The following is a 15,851-nucleotide window of genomic DNA, read 5'->3' as shown; positions in this document are numbered from 1 at the left end:
CATATATTGAATAGTAGTTTAATATCATATATTGATATATTGAATATACGTTTAATATCATATACTGATATATTTAATAGAGCTTTAATGTAATGTATTGATATATTTAATAGAGCTTTAATATCATTTATTGATATATTGAATAGAAGCTTAACCTGTTCCACACGATGTGAAAATCCGCCTAAAATATATACCTAGGTAAATGGAATATTGCTCCACTTCTACAAGGTCCATTTGCATATTCTTGGTATCTAGGTACATCTATGGACCTCAGGGAATGTATTCACAGTGTCAGAAATATTGTGTCTATTACTAGGCTTGCTTAAATTGTGATGAAACAAAGGAGAATATGAATTATGATTCTTCTTTGCATCTTTGACAGTAAATAACACCATGATAATAATGACCAAACTTAAAAAACTGCCACTGATCTCTTTCAGTACCCTCTTGAGATCATGTGTACAAAAAATCGAAGTAAATTAATAAAGGGAAGATGATTAAACCGAAGGTTCTGTAGATACAGTATTGAATTCTCCCATCCGGATCAATGCAATTCGAAATATTATTATAGAATATAGAATATGATGCTTATACATTACCTTATTATAGCCAATTCACACATTTATATATATATATATATATATATATATATATATATATATATATATATATATATATATATATATATACATATATTATCTTTCAAATGCCTGAGTTCAATTTGGATTTAGTATCACCAGGCGTGCATAAGAACAGATAATGAAATCTACTGTAATCTAGTGTACTTTTTAATTTCCCCCACAGTGCAACTGTTTTGAAACTAATTTCAGATCTAATTGTTCCTACATGCTAACAATAGGGAGGAGAAACTAACTGCGTTTCAATATTTGTCAAAAACCTTACCTTTTGTGGCTTATTATCGCGAATCATAACAGTTATTCATATGATTCATTCAGAACGCTGAACTTTGAACCCCCACAGTATCTGACAGGAAGTGTAGTTCAGAAAAATTCCGACGCTGGTCGACAGCTATGCACCCCTTCTACAAAATGGCAGCAAAAAGACTACAATTCCCATGGTTCAAAATGTCCATTTCCGTTTCCGTCTTGGAATAAAACTTAAAACGATCTAATGGCACTTTTAACCTATTGCTAAACTACGTATTGATGATAATATACATTCTACATACTTTTGTGACATGTTAGTGATGTTAATACTTGAAAACGTTTGATAAAAAAAAGATCGCCAAAAATATGCAACACTCTGAAAAATATTGATTTATGACCACATGTCAGTTTATAATTTATTGATATATTGAATAGTAGTTTAATATTATATTATATATTATATTATATACTGATATATTGTTCAATATCATAATGCTGATATATTGAATAGTAGTTCAATATCATATACCGATATATTGAATAGAAGTTCAATATCATATATAAATGTTACTATTTATTTACCATAATATAATGTACTGCTTTCATGCCAGCAAGTGCTTCTGCCAAATAAGTTGTCTTTCAAACGGTGAATATCTCATTTTGGAAGGAAACTCTTCATCTAAAGCGCTGAGATACTCAGTCAGTACTGCATAGAAAATCCACATTTCACGCTGATATAGTTCCATCTGAGCCGTGTAACTGATGCTCTCGCCCAGAGTCCCTTCTTGTTCAGGCAGTAGACTGATGTCCCAGCTGCGTATGCAATCAGGAAGCAGCTAATGCGATGAAACGTCAAATTGATTATATGCATTAATCAGTTTTCTGTTGCCCTTCCCTCTGTGTGTCCATGTGTGTTTGCATGCCTGTATGTGTGTGTGTGTGTGTGTCTATGTGTGTGTGTGTGTGTGTCTATGTGTGTGTGTGTGTGTGTGTGTGTGTGTGTGTGTGTGTGTGTGTGTGTGTGTGTGTGTGTGTGTGTGCTCCTGCTCCAGATGCTGAAGCGGTCCGGGGCGTGGTTCTTTAAAGGCCAGACTGGACAGGTCCTGCCCGCTCCTCTGCTTCTCTCCGGGTCCAGACAAACCAGCGTGGAGAGCAGCGGCGAGCAGGAGCTCCAGGAGGTGCCAGGAGGTCATCAGAGCCGGCCAGGTAGCTTAATAATTTTAGACAAACAGCTTGCGCCTAGCCACGCCCCGCGGCGACGCATTACGGCATTATGCAGTCGTAATCCCCCCTCTTTTAACATCGACGGTTAGCTCAACTGGTTCGCCGCCTTGCTGTGGAGCCTGCGGTGCGTTGGTGACAAGTTCGAATCACTTACATTTTTTATTTTATTTATTTTTTAACGTGCATTCTTTCGCCGGTTAAGTTTAGGCATTGTTTCAGAGTTGGTTAAGGTTAGGGTTAAGTTTAGGCATTGTTTCGGAGTTGGTTAAGGTTAGGGTTAAGTTTAGGCATTGTTTCGGAGTTGGTTAAGGTTAGAGTTAAGTTTAGGCATTGTTTCGGAGTTGGTTAAGGTTAGAGTTAAGTTTAGGAATTGTTTCGGAGTTGGTTAAGGTTAGAGTTAAGTTTAGGCATTGTTTCGGAGTTGGTTAAGGTTAGAGTTAAGTTTAGGAATTGTTTCGGAGTTGGTTAAGGTTAGAGTTAAGTTTAGGCATTGTTTCGGAGTTGGTTAAGGTTAGAGTTAAGTTTAGGCATTGTTTCGGAGTTGGTTAAGGTTAGAGTTAAGTTTAGGAATTGTTTCGGAGTTGGTTAAGGTTAGAGTTAAGTTTAGGCATTGTTTCAGAGTTGGTTAAGGTTAGAGTTAAGTTTAGGCATTGTTTCGGAGTTGGTTAAGGTTAGAGTTAAGTTTAGGCATTGTTTCGGAGTTGGTTAAGGTTAGAGTTAAGTTTAGGCATTGTTTCAGAGTTGGTTAAGGTTAGAGTTAAGTTTAGGCATTGTTTCGGAGTTGGTTAAGGTTAGGGTTAAGTTTAGGCATTGTTTCGGAGTTGGTTAAGGTTAGAGTTAAGTTTAGGCATTGTTTCGGAGTTGGTTAAGGTTAGGGTTAAGTTTAGGCATTGTTTCGGAGTTGGTTAAGGTTAGAGTTAAGTTTAGGCATTGTTTCGGAGTTGGTTAAGGTTAGAGTTAAGTTTAGGCATTGTTTCGGAGTTGGTTAAGGTTAGAGTTAAGTTTAGGCATTGTTTCGGAGTTGGTTAAGGTTAGGGTTAAGTTTAGGCATTGTTTCGGAGTTGGTTAAGGTTAGAGTTAAGTTTAGGCATTGTTTCGGAGTTGGTTAAGGTTAGAGTTAAGTTTAGGCATTGTTTCGGAGTTGGTTAAGGTTAGGGTTAAGTTTAGGCATTGTTTCGGAGTTGGTTAAGGTTAGAGTTAAGTTTAGGCATTGTTTCGGAGTTGGTTAAGGTTAGAGTTAAGTTTAGGCATTGTTTCGGAGTTGGTTAAGGTTAGAGTTAAGTTTAGGCATTGTTTCGGAGTTGGTTAAGGTTAGAGTTAAGTTTAGGCATTGTTTCGGAGTTGGTTAAGGTTAGAGTTAAGTTTAGGCATTGTTTCGGAGTTGGTTAAGGTTAGGGTTAAGTTTAGGCATTGTTTCGGAGTTGGTTAAGGTTAGAGTTAAGTTTAGGCATTGTTTCGGAGTTGGTTAAGGTTAGAGTTAAGTTTAGGCATTGTTTCGGAGTTGGTTAAGGTTAGAGTTAAGTTTAGGCATTGTTTCGGAGTTGGTTAAGGTTAGAGTTAAGTTTAGGCATTGTTTCGGAGTTGGTTAAGGTTAGAGTTAAGTTTAGGCATTGTTTCGGAGTTGGTTAAGGTTAGGGTTAAGTTTAGGCATTGTCTCGGAGTTGGTTAAGGTTAGAGTTAAGTTTAGGCATTGTTTCGGAGTTGGTTAAGGTTAGAGTTAAGTTTAGGCATTGTTTCGGAGTTGGTTAAGGTTAGAGTTAAGTTTAGGCATTGTTTCGGAGTTGGTTAAGGTTAGAGTTAAGTTTAGGCATTGTTTCGGAGTTGGTTAAGGTTAGGGTTAAGTTTAGGCATTGTTTCGGAGTTGGTTAAGGTTAGAGTTAAGTTTAGGCATTGTTTCGGAGTTGGTTAAGGTTAGAGTTAAGTTTAGGCATTGTTTCGGAGTTGGTTAAGGTTAGGGTTAAGTTTAGGCATTGTTTCGGAGTTGGTTAAGGTTAGAGTTAAGTTTAGGCATTGTTTCGGAGTTGGTTAAGGTTAGAGTTAAGTTTAGGCATTGTTTCGGAGTTGGTTAAGGTTAGGGTTAAGTTTAGGCATTGTTTCGGAGTTGGTTAAGGTTAGGGTTAAGTTTAGGCATTGTTTCGGAGTTGGTTAAGGTTAGAGTTAAGTTTAGGCATTGTTTCGGAGTTGGTTAAGGTTAGAGTTAAGTTTAGGCATTGTTTCGGAGTTGGTTAAGGTTAGAGTTAAGTTTAGGCATTGTTTCGGAGTTGGTTAAGGTTAGGGTTAAGTTTAGGCATTGTTTCGGAGTTGGTTAAGGTTAGAGTTAAGTTTAGGCATTGTTTCGGAGTTGGTTAAGGTTAGGGTTAAGTTTAGGCATTGTTTCGGAGTTGGTTAAGGTTAGAGTTAAGTTTAGGCATTGTTTCGGAGTTGGTTAAGGTTAGAGTTAAGTTTAGGCATTGTTTCGGAGTTGGTTAAGGTTAGGGTTAAGTTTAGGCATTGTTTCGGAGTTGGTTAAGGTTAGAGTTAAGTTTAGGCATTGTTTCGGAGTTGGTTAAGGTTAGAGTTAAGTTTAGGCATTGTTTCGGAGTTGGTTAAGGTTAGAGTTAAGTTTAGGCATTGTTTCGGAGTTGGTTAAGGTTAGGGTTAAGTTTAGGCATTGTTTCGGAGTTGGTTAAGGTTAGAGTTAAGTTTAGGCATTGTTTCGGAGTTGGTTATGGTTAGAGTTAAGTTTAGGCATTGTTTCGGAGTTGGTTAAGGTTAGAGTTAAGTTTAGGCATTGTTTCGGAGTTGGTTAAGGTTAGGGTTAAGTTTAGGCATTGTTTCGGAGTTGGTTAAGGTTAGAGTTAAGTTTAGGCATTGTTTCGGAGTTGGTTAAGGTTAGGGTTAAGTTTAGGCATTGTTTCGGAGTTGGTTATGGTTAGGGTTAAGTTTAGGCATTGTTTCGGAGTTGGTTAAGGTTAGAGTTTGTCGCAGAGCATGGCGATAGAATGCAGCCTATTTCCGCACTGCCGCTGTCTCGCGCTGCCGCGGTCACATGGGCGTCTTGGCCAATCAGAGAAACGCTGAACACAAGTTGGTTGCCTAAAATGTTGACGCGGCCAGGTATACCCTGCTGGACGCACCACTAGACGCACCTCTGACGCTAGACGCTTTTCTTATCTTATCTTATCAGCACCTGGGAACATGTCAGTGTGCAGAATATAAAGTAAGGGTGAGAGAACAGAGCCCTGGGGTGCGCCCCGTAGAAAACAACTTAACCCCGTTCCCTGCCGCCCTACCAAAGCGGTTAACCCTGTCACTGCCACACAACAGCAGGTTAACCGTCGGTAGTGTGATAGTAAAGGGTTAACCTTCTGTAGTGTGGCAGTGAAAGGGTTAATAAATCTGATAAAATGCCGTTCCCTTTCATCCGATCCTTTGTGTCCTGAATGTCAAACAAATCCAATAATATTCCAACCCACCGGATTATGATTCAACTCCAAAAAAAAAGGTTCTGTGCGCCTCATGGCTAGAATGTGGGCTTGTTTCAGAAACCTGCAGAGAAATCAATGAATAACAATGTCGGCGGCGCGGCTCTTGTTCCCCGCTCCGCGTTTAAAGGTTAACTAGGGTGACTTCGGTTGTGTTCTCAGCGGACCCTGTGTGCCTTGTGGGCAAATTGCACCGGATTGAGGTCAAGCTCCGTTTCCCCCTCGTCGGGCTCTGACCTCGCAAGTTATTCATGGGTTTTTTCACGGTGATAGAGGAGGAGGCGGGCGGGCGGGCGGTCGGGGCCTGAGGCCGGTACGACGAGCTCCAGGGGGATGCTGTCTTTAGGAACATGGCTGATCAGAGCCTTCTTCTTCCACAGGTCACAGCTTACTACCTTCTAAGTTCAGAGTCGAGTTCACAAAATACCATAAGAAAATGTCATGTCTCTTATACATATAGAGAAAATCAGATTTACAACACAAGGCCACACAGATACCTTCCACAAAACATGGCAGCCCTTCCTATCTCATTTCAAAACCCATATGACTCCTTCCAAACTTGGGACCCCATGACCCCCCTCCTCCCCCCATCTACCTTCATGACACTGCTAGACCACGTATGGCTGGGGAGATGGCATTGTGGTGGTCTGCTAAGGGTGTTAAATTTACTTTCCATTTTATTTGTTTTACCATCTGGAAATCACGCTACTAAAATGGAGAGTATTACTTATATTATATATTATTATTACGGTCTTTCCTATTTATATATATATATATATATTTTTCCTCTTTTGTTTTCTTTTAATTTGACTTCATTTCTTTTTGCGTAGCTTTGTCTGCCACATCTGTACTTGTGTTTAATTATTTAAATGTCTTTATTTCTTTATTTCTTTATTTCTTTATTTTTTTTTATTTCTTATTTTTACATGTATGTTTGTCGTCGCCCTCACTGGGTGGGATTAGGGGATAGGAATGGGGAAGGAAATGGAAGTTGTATAATTTGGATAACTGAAATGTATAAATATGTACTAAATCTTCCAATAAAACAAAAAGATAAACCCAAAATACCATAAGAGATACGACTCGACTTGTCTTCATCGATCAGCTCTGGGAATTCGGCCCGGGTCACAATCTAGTAGTAGGATCACCTGGAGAAGCTTCTGCGTCGACGGCGTCGACAGAACAGAGATGTAAACGAGAACAACGACAGCCTCACTCAGGCCAGCCGGTCGCAGGTTATCGTGTAACTGTACCATATGGCCTCATATATATACAGTGTAAAATTGTGCACAAAGTCCACTATACTCATTCGAGGCTGTCCCGAATGTATCCTGACGTCACTGACCTGATGTAATAATAGGTACAAACAATCTCCGGCCGACCATACCCACATGTTCTGGTCCTGCCCCACTGGCTTGCCACATGTTCCGGTCTGAGATCTTCAAAACCATTGGCACAGCGTACAATACCGCTATCTACCCAGGAGGTGTCCCTCTCTGCAGCCTAAAATCATGCACCGTGTTCTTGCCTTTACCGCCTTATACTGGCCAGGCGACTCGTTCTCCTTCAGAGGAAACATGCTCAACCTCCATCTCACAACATGTGGGTGAAAGAGTCACTACTGTCCCATTCGACTTGAAAATATCAGATGTTCCCTCGAAACTCTTTTGAGAAGACTTGGAGACCTTTTCTAAATCATATAGAATATCTGACATCCTTGCCTGGTTGTGATGACTGAGCCCCCCCCCCCCCCGTCTTTCCCCCTTTTCAACCCCCCCCCCCTAGTTATTATTATCGTTATTATCGTTATTTATCTCAAGTTCAAGTTCAAGTTTGTTTTTATTTGTCTAACTACTAGGCTAACTCTGATCAACGGCCAGGGAGAAAGGGTGCATTTTAACTCTTCTGCCCCCTTAGCGACTATTTTGTGTTTTTTGCCTATATTTTTGTGTGTTTCTGTGTACAACGATGGCTGTGTTGATTATTATGTCATGAAATTGTGTCCTTTTGCTTATTTTCCATATATTCACAGAATTTGAAAAGATTAGATTTTGAAACCCTCTAACACAAAAGTTAACAATATTAGCTTTCAAACCGTCCATAGTGGTTTATTTCTTGCCATGGGGGTTAGGGTTAGGGTTAGGGTTAGGGTTACCCAGACAGAAAGATTAGGAGAAGGTAAAATCTCATCCCTGTGCCCGTGCCCACCCCAACACTTGCTCAACAGTCCCCTAACCTAACCCTAACCCTAAAGGGGTCCCCACACGGCGAGCGATTTTAGCCAGGCGACCGATTTTTTTAGCGAGCCGACCGGCAGAATTGTATCGCCTCCATTGTTATGAATGAGAGAACCCACACGGCAGGAGATTTTGAAGCGACAGTCGCGCAGATATTTCTGTCGCCTCGCTAAATATCGCCTCAATCCTATTTTTGGAGGCGACGGCAGGCGACACAGCAGGACAATGAGGAAATAACATGACTTCTACAGTAGAAGTAGTGCAGAAGTTCTACTGGTGTATCATTTGTACACCTTTAATGTATCAATACATTCATTGATCAATCTACGTATTATTACCATGCTACATAAGGTTATGTTCATTATTATTAACGGGAACAATTTAAATAAATAGCGTTAGTTTGAGAAGCTATAGAGTGGCCGCTTGTCATTAACTAATAAATGAACAATGCGCCACGATGCACCTACTAGTGTTTTAATACTCGGGTAACAAAATAAGTTGTGGATGTTGACAGAGTTTAATGTCCAGGCTGCAGCTGAGTTTGTAAGGTTTATTGTCCAAAGAAAATTATGGTTGATAACAAAACAGTTTGCGTCTTCCGTGAAAAAAAACATTCTCTTTCAGCAGCTGCATAACAATACTTGTCCAATCGGTGGTAATGAACGTATCGTAGCGACCAGGCATGCAGTAATGTCAGGAAGAATGAGGAGAGGTTGTATTCGTATATGGTGGTTTAATTCCAGCTCAATATGGGTTTTACAGGTTAATACTCTCTCGTAATGCACAACACAGCTACCTGCGAACCCGCTTCACAACAACCTAACGTCCGGTCCCTTCGGTCCGCCCTCCTATATCTCCCGGGGGGAAACACCCCCAGCTAAACAGAGCGACACATAGTTATTATACCTGAGAACGGTCGCCTCTGGTGTGGGGGGCTAAGCGATTGTCATTGAGCGACAGGCGATCACATCGCCAGGCGACGTCTGTCGCCCGCCGTGTGCAGACCACTTAACCCTAACCCTAACCCTAACCCTAACCCTACAAACGGAAATATTTGGAATCTTTGATAGATATGTTGAGTTGAGGTTCATAGTGGTATTCATAGAAAAATAATTGGAATGACGAAATATTACAAATTAAGTTTTTTACGACCTTGAACGTGATGCAATCTTTTCGTGCACTAATAAGGTGACAACTCTGTCAGTTACTTAACAAGGCACAAGGGTTAAGCAGCGATTTAAAGGCCCCTGCTCTGGGCAGATCTTATGTGGGGGGGGGGGCTGTTCCAGAGCCGAGGGGGGGCTGCAGCAGCGAAGGCTCTGCCCCCCCCCCTGGTTTTGAGCCTGTGGTCCTGGGCTCATATTCCACGACTGTTCCACTTGTCTGCACCGATGTCACACTAGTAGGTCATTACCATAATAAACGTATCAATATGAATCACATCATCGTTGCCTCATTTGTTTCCCACTGTGCTTCTTCCACCCCCCCGACTCTTCAGAGGCCACGCACACGGCGACAGAGCAGCAGTGGAACTCTGGTGGTCAGACTGCAGGGGGCGCCGGCGAGGCCCAGCCCGAGCCCAGCCCTCCGGCGGTGGTGAGGAGGATGGAGAGACCCGTCTTGGCCTCCAAACCGCCCCGAGCGGCCGCCGCGCCACCACCGGAGGCCGTGCCCGCCCCCGCCAGCCCCGCCCCTCCCAGGGGTAAGGAACCTAACGGGGCACAGATCCACCGGGTCAACGATAGAGCCGTGGGCATGGCATTCGAGTTCAAGTTTTGTTTTCTTTTTTCCACATAAGCTTCATGTACATTCTGTACGAGCCTCCTGAGACTGTGCTTCGTACAGTAAAAAGTAAAGAGAATAAAGACCAAACACTACAAAATATACAATATGGGGCGGCTAGGTGGCGCAGTGGGCAAGGCGCTCGCCACCAACGCAGGAGATGCTGGGTTTGAGCCCAGCTCTCCGTGTTGCTACCAGCTTGGCTGGTCGTTCATACTAACACAATTGGCAGTATTAGGGGGAGGGAAGCTGGTGGGTGGGGATCGGACGTTGTGGACAGCGGCTCCTACAGGTCGGTTGGTGCGCCTGCGCAGTAGAATCAGGAAGTATCGGGGGCAGCATGTCCCTCCCACGCGTTACTCCTCGCCGCTGAGAGATCGCGCTGTGCAGGTGAAAAGATGCGACGGCTGCTTCCTCGTGTACCGGAGGGGACACGTGATGCAAGGCTTCGTCCACATTGCAGCCGGCTTGTGGGAGGCATGGCCTAACAACGTTCGAGACAGGGGAGGGTAGAATTGGACGATACGAAATTGGGGAAGGGAGAAAAATAGAAAATGGGGAGAAAAAGTAGATAAAAAAAATATATATATATATATATATATATATATATATACAATATGCAAAACTAAAGTACAAATTGCAAAAAATTAGGTAGAGACGTAGTGCAAATCTTTTAGTAATACATAGATCAAATATGATGTAGTGTTAAAAAGTGTCTAAAGTGAATGTTAAAGGTGAGTGTTTGTTTAAAGTGAGTGTGTGCAGGTGGATGTGTGTGCAATGAATGTAGATGGATGAGTTAGTGTTGCACAGAGTCGTTGAGCATCATCCTGATGGCCTGGGGATAGAATCTCCTTCTGAGTCTCTCTGTACCGGCCATGAGACTCCGGTAGCGCTTGCCTGGGGATAGAAGCTCCTTCTGAGTCTCTCTGTACCGGCCATGAGACTCCGGTAGCGCTTGCCTGGGGATAGAAGCTCCTTCTGAGTCTCTCTGTACCGGCCATGAGACTCCGGTAGCACTTGCCTGGGGATAGAAGCTCCTTCTGAGTCTCTCTGTACCGGCCATGAGACTCCGGTAGCGCTTGCCTGACGGCAGCAGTTCAAAGAGGCAGTTGTTTGGGTGACTAGAGTCTTTGACTAGAATTCAATTCTGTATTAACTCATTCCCCGCCATCGACGAGTATACTCGTTATTGGCCGCCAATTGTTGAACGCCAACAACGAGTATACTCGCTATTTGACCGTTATTTCTTTTATTCGATATTTCTATTCATTACAGGCACACAGACTTGGGGTTAACATCATCATGAGAATGTAAAAGTGCAATACCGGCCGCATCACGCTAGACGGCGGTATCGAGCACCCTTTTTACCCTTGTATCTTTCTCTGTGGGACGGCCCCAGGTCTCCGGTTTCACTTTTCCTTGTCAGGCGAGGGCAGCCGTTCTGCCGGTTCCATCGAAGCGCGTCAAATATCTCCGATCCATATGTTGTGGTGAATTATGCCGTAGACGAAATGGACATTGGATGTACCAGATGGTGATCAAACAATTGGAATATTATTTTTGGATTACTCCCGGCCACAGGTAAGGGCGATTTGACGTACATTTTTGCTTGATCCTGCAATGCTTTCATACCGATCGCGCTGATAACCGTTTTTAGTGTTCAATGCGAATGCCGTTACTGACAATCAAATAATCAGAAACGCCCCCCCCCCCCCCCCCCCCTTTCATGCATTCATGATGGAACATAATAGCTATGATCTAGATTTAATTTGCATTTCATGAATTACCCTAGACCGCTCTAAAACCATACTTATATTCACCACGGTATAACACGGGAACGTATGGATGGAAAGATTATTTCTTTTTTGCATCTTGAACGGAAGATAGTTACTGCCAAATGACCATGGCATTGTATCCATAGCGACCACAGGGCGATGACGACTAATCCCCGGCGGTCTATGAGTTAAGATTAGGAATAAACATCTAAATCATTGGACGTTTTTTAAGGTGTTGGGAGTCAAACTGTAACTAACTCCACCTCTTCTCGCTCCACAGCGGCGGAGGACAGATACTCGCAGAGGGAGGAGACAGCGCCGCCTCCTGTCGCGGAGGTGAAAAGACATCCTGTGGCTCCCGCTGCCGTGCCGTCCTACGCCCCTCCTCCTCCTGCCCCCGCCCCCCCCGCCCCTGCGGAGGACGATGACATGGAGTACGACTCGGATGATTCCAGTAAGACCGACTACACTGTTGGAGCGATCGGTCCACTCTCTGTAGAGGAATACTGAGGGACATAACAAGGAGACATAACAAGGAGACATAACAAGGAGACATAACAAGGAGACATAGCAAGGAGACATAACAAGGAGACATAGCAAGGAAGGAAAAACCTGGTGGCACTATTTCATTTAATTTCAAACCTTTATTTCAACTCGTGAGACACTGAGGGTTACCCTCATTTACAGCAACGACGAGCTTACAAGACAAAGACACAGTTTATCAAGTGAATTCATATACAATAGGCACAATAAGTAAGGGATAATGTATAGCTACGAGGTCATTGTCGGAAAATAATTGACCGACACGGAGTTTAGAATACCGAGGCGCCTCGCCGAGGTGTTCTAAACGTCAGTGAAGGTAAATTATTTTGCGACAATGACCTCGTAGCTATACATTATCCCGCTTATTACATGGCTAACTTACTAACAATATACATAATTCATTTTACACCATCGACAAGACGAGATCAAATGCAGACGCAGTTGTTCTGTGGCTCTGTCAGCCCAAATAAAGTGATTATTATTATCGCCGGCAGCCGGCAGGTGTGTCTGATTGCACTGATGCACTGTGTGTCAGTGGGCTTGATTGCTCCAGCTGCGAACAGCAATAATCACCGGTGATTATTGCGCGTTGCCCATGGCAGCGGTCAGTTATCGAAAAAGTATTCACCGCTGTCAGGGGCTATTGACCAATCACAATCAAGCATTTCGGCGAATGTGAAAACGCCATGTAATAAATAAGAATAAACAATGAAAAATCAGCTTAGAGACAGTTACAAGATGACAGTGGTCGGGGATTATACTTTGAACCCTTTCACTGCTGCAGCACTACCAAACGGTTAACCCTTTCACTGCGACAATACACAGAAGGTTAACCCTTTCACTGGCACACAACAGCAGGTTAACCCTTTCACTGGCCACACTACAGAAGGTTAACCCTTTACTATCACACCACCGACGGTAACCGTAAAGGGTTAACCTTCTGTAGTGTGCCAGTGAAAGGGTTAAAAAAAGAAGGACCAGACCCCCCAGGCCAGCTGATGGGGGTCAGCTGACCAGCTGAGGGGGTCAGCTGACCAGCACACCATCTCAGGGCGCCATGATCACTATTCTCCTTCCAAAGAGGCTCTGGGTTTTCATAGAAATAGTATTTTTCCAACACACTTGTAATTCCGCGATCAACCTATAATACCTATCTCGTTCTGTTGTTTTCCTTTTGGTCATTGATCTTAATCAATAAGAAACACTTCGCCCCCCCGCCTGTGCCTGCAGCTGCAGTTCCCACTGGAGTGATAAACGCGAGCACACATATACCAATCGATGTTTATCCTCCAGCCAGGAAATAGGTTTCTCCTAACGGGGGTCACGTAATGTGAAAGGTAGAAACAGGTCACGTCTGGGACGGCTGACTAATTGTCCTCTTTGTGTTTCTGTCTGCAGCCACACTGGGCTCCCTGGAGTTCAGCCTGCTTTATGAATCTGAGAACCACGCCCTGCACTGCTGCGTGGTCAGAGCCAAGGTAGGTGTGCCAAGACGTGGGCACGTTTTAATTTTTTTTTAGCCTTTATTTAACCAGGTTTGTCCCAATTGAGATCCAGGATCTCTTTTACAAGGGAGGGAGACCTGGCCAAGAATTGCAAGTTCAAGTTTCTGTATTAGTTGTCATACAGAAGTACAGAATACTTTTATACAAAATGCTTCTTTCTATTACGCTCCAGAAACTGTGCTAGACAAAAATAGATAAGTATAAAATAAAATAAGTATAGCAAGTATAAAATAGAAGTCACGTACGTGGACACAAGTGTTCAGTATGTACATATGTACAATGTTCAATGCAGAGTAGAAGTGACTGAGTTACCATACAATATACTATACAATATACTATACAATATACTAATATACAATATACTATATAGTGCAAAGCAGAAATGGGATGAGGTACAATTTACAGTAAGGTGTAATGAGGTATGGGTTGTAGTGCGCATTCTTTACCAATAAATATAAAGTGTGTTTAGGTGTTCTAAAGTGTGTAAAGTGGGTGCTGCAGTGAGTTGTTTCACAAAGTTTCAAAATACACACACAGACATTACAGATAAAAGTGACGTTACAAAATGGTCAGATAAAACATTTGCACACAGAAAACGTGGTTATACAATAGGCTTCACCGTATAGCCTTAAATACATTCAGTGTTACCAAGCTTTGGATCTTCAGATCGGACTGGAGATTGTTCCATGCAGTAGGTGCGGAAAACCTAAAAGCTTTCTTTCCCATTTCTGTTCGGACATTGGGAACGGCAAAGTGCATAAAATCCTTCGAACAGAGATTGTAATTTCCACCATTCAAATTTAAAAGAGACAGCTGAAACCACCACTGTCAGGACAGCTGAAACCATCACAGTCAGGACAGACAGCTGAAACCACCACTGTCAGGACAGCTGAAACCACCACAGTCAGGACAGACAGCTGAAACCATCACAGTCAGGACAGACAGCTGAAACCATCACAGTCAGGACAGACAGCTGAAACCACCACAGTCAGGACAGCTGAAACCACCACAGTCAGGACAGACAGCTGAAACCATCACAGTCAGGACAGACAGCTGAAACCATCACAGTCAGGACAGACAGCTGAAACCACCACAGTCAGGACAGACAGCTGAAACCACCACAGTCAGGACAGCTGAAACCACCACTGTCAGGACAGCTGAAACCATCACAGTCAGGACAGACAGCTGAAACCACCACAGTCAGGACAGACAGCTGAAACCACCACAGTCAGGACAGACAGCTGAAACCATCACAGTCAGGACAGACAGCTGAAACCATCACAGTCAGGACAGACAGATGAAACCACCACAGTCAGGACAGACAGCTGAAACCACCACAGTCAGGACAGACAGATGAAACCATCACAGTCAGGACAGACGGATGAAACCACCACAGTCAGGACAGACAGCTGAAACCATCACAGTCAGGACAGACAGCTGAAACCACCACAGTCAGGACAGCTGAAACCATCACAGTCAGGACAGACAGCTGAAACCACCACAGTCAGGACAGACGGATGAAACCATCACAGTCAGGACAGACGGATGAAACCATCACAGTCAGGACAGACAGCTGAAACCATCACAGTCAGGACAGACAGCTGAAAGCATCACAGTCAGGACAGACAGCTGAAACCATCACAGTCAGGACAGACAGCTGAAACCACCACAGTCAGGACAGACAGCTGAAACCATCACAGTCAGGACAGACAGCTGAAACCATCACAGTCAGGACAGACAGCTGAAACCATCACAGTCAGGACAGACAGCTGAAACCACCACAGTCAGGACAGACAGCTGAAACCATCACAGTCAGGACAGACAGCTGAAACCATCACAGTCAGGACAGACAGCTGAAACCACCACAGTCAGGACAGACAGCTGAAACCATCACAGTCAGGACAGACAGCTGAAACCATCACAGTCAGGACAGACAGCTGAAACCATCACAGTCAGCTGAAACCATCACAGTCAGGACAGACAGCTGAACCCTGGCCAATTTTCCATCGTCGACTAGAAACACACTTCTTCAATCAATATCTGAAATAAAAAAGAACAAACAATGCCACTTAGCTGTCAGAGATGTACCCCTCCTGCTGACTTGTTCACAATTTGTAAGTCGCTTTGGATAAAAGGCGTCAGTTAAATTACTAAATGTAAATGTAAGTATGCACTTCCTTGTCATACTTTTGAGTACATTCTAGTGACATCTATTACATTCATCCCCTAACTCTTAACCCTAAACTCAAACCCTTACCTCAGCGTAACTTAGTTCTAACCCTAAACTCAAACCCTAACCTCAGCGTAACTTAGTTCTAACCCTAAACTCAAACCCTAACCTCAGCGTAACCTAGTTCTAACCCCTAACCGTACAAATAACCCTATTTCTAAATCGATCTGGGAAATTATCCTCACAAGTGTGATGAGTATG

At 43.2% G+C, this 15,851-nt stretch overlaps 1 pseudogene across 1 annotated transcript in view; it reads left to right on the top strand.

Moving 5' to 3' along the window:
• Positions 1 to 1,939: 1,939 nt before the first annotated feature.
• Positions 1,940 to 15,851, top strand: part of LOC311247889 (rabphilin-3A-like) — a 41,284-nt pseudogene continuing 27,372 nt past the window's right edge. Inside the window, exons 1-4 of the transcript in view lie at positions 1,940 to 2,093; positions 9,311 to 9,514; positions 11,653 to 11,826; positions 13,314 to 13,393. The product of the transcript in view is annotated as a rabphilin-3A-like (transcript). The remainder of the gene's footprint in view (positions 2,094 to 9,310; positions 9,515 to 11,652; positions 11,827 to 13,313; positions 13,394 to 15,851) is intronic.

This window comes from Notolepis coatsorum (assembly GCF_963971535.1).
Source record: "Notolepis coatsorum genome assembly, contig: SCAFFOLD_1378, whole genome shotgun sequence".
NCBI lineage: Eukaryota > Metazoa > Chordata > Actinopteri > Aulopiformes > Paralepididae > Notolepis > Notolepis coatsorum.
The sequence above is the reverse complement of the archived record's forward strand: the minus strand, read 5'-3'. Positions and strand labels throughout refer to the sequence as shown.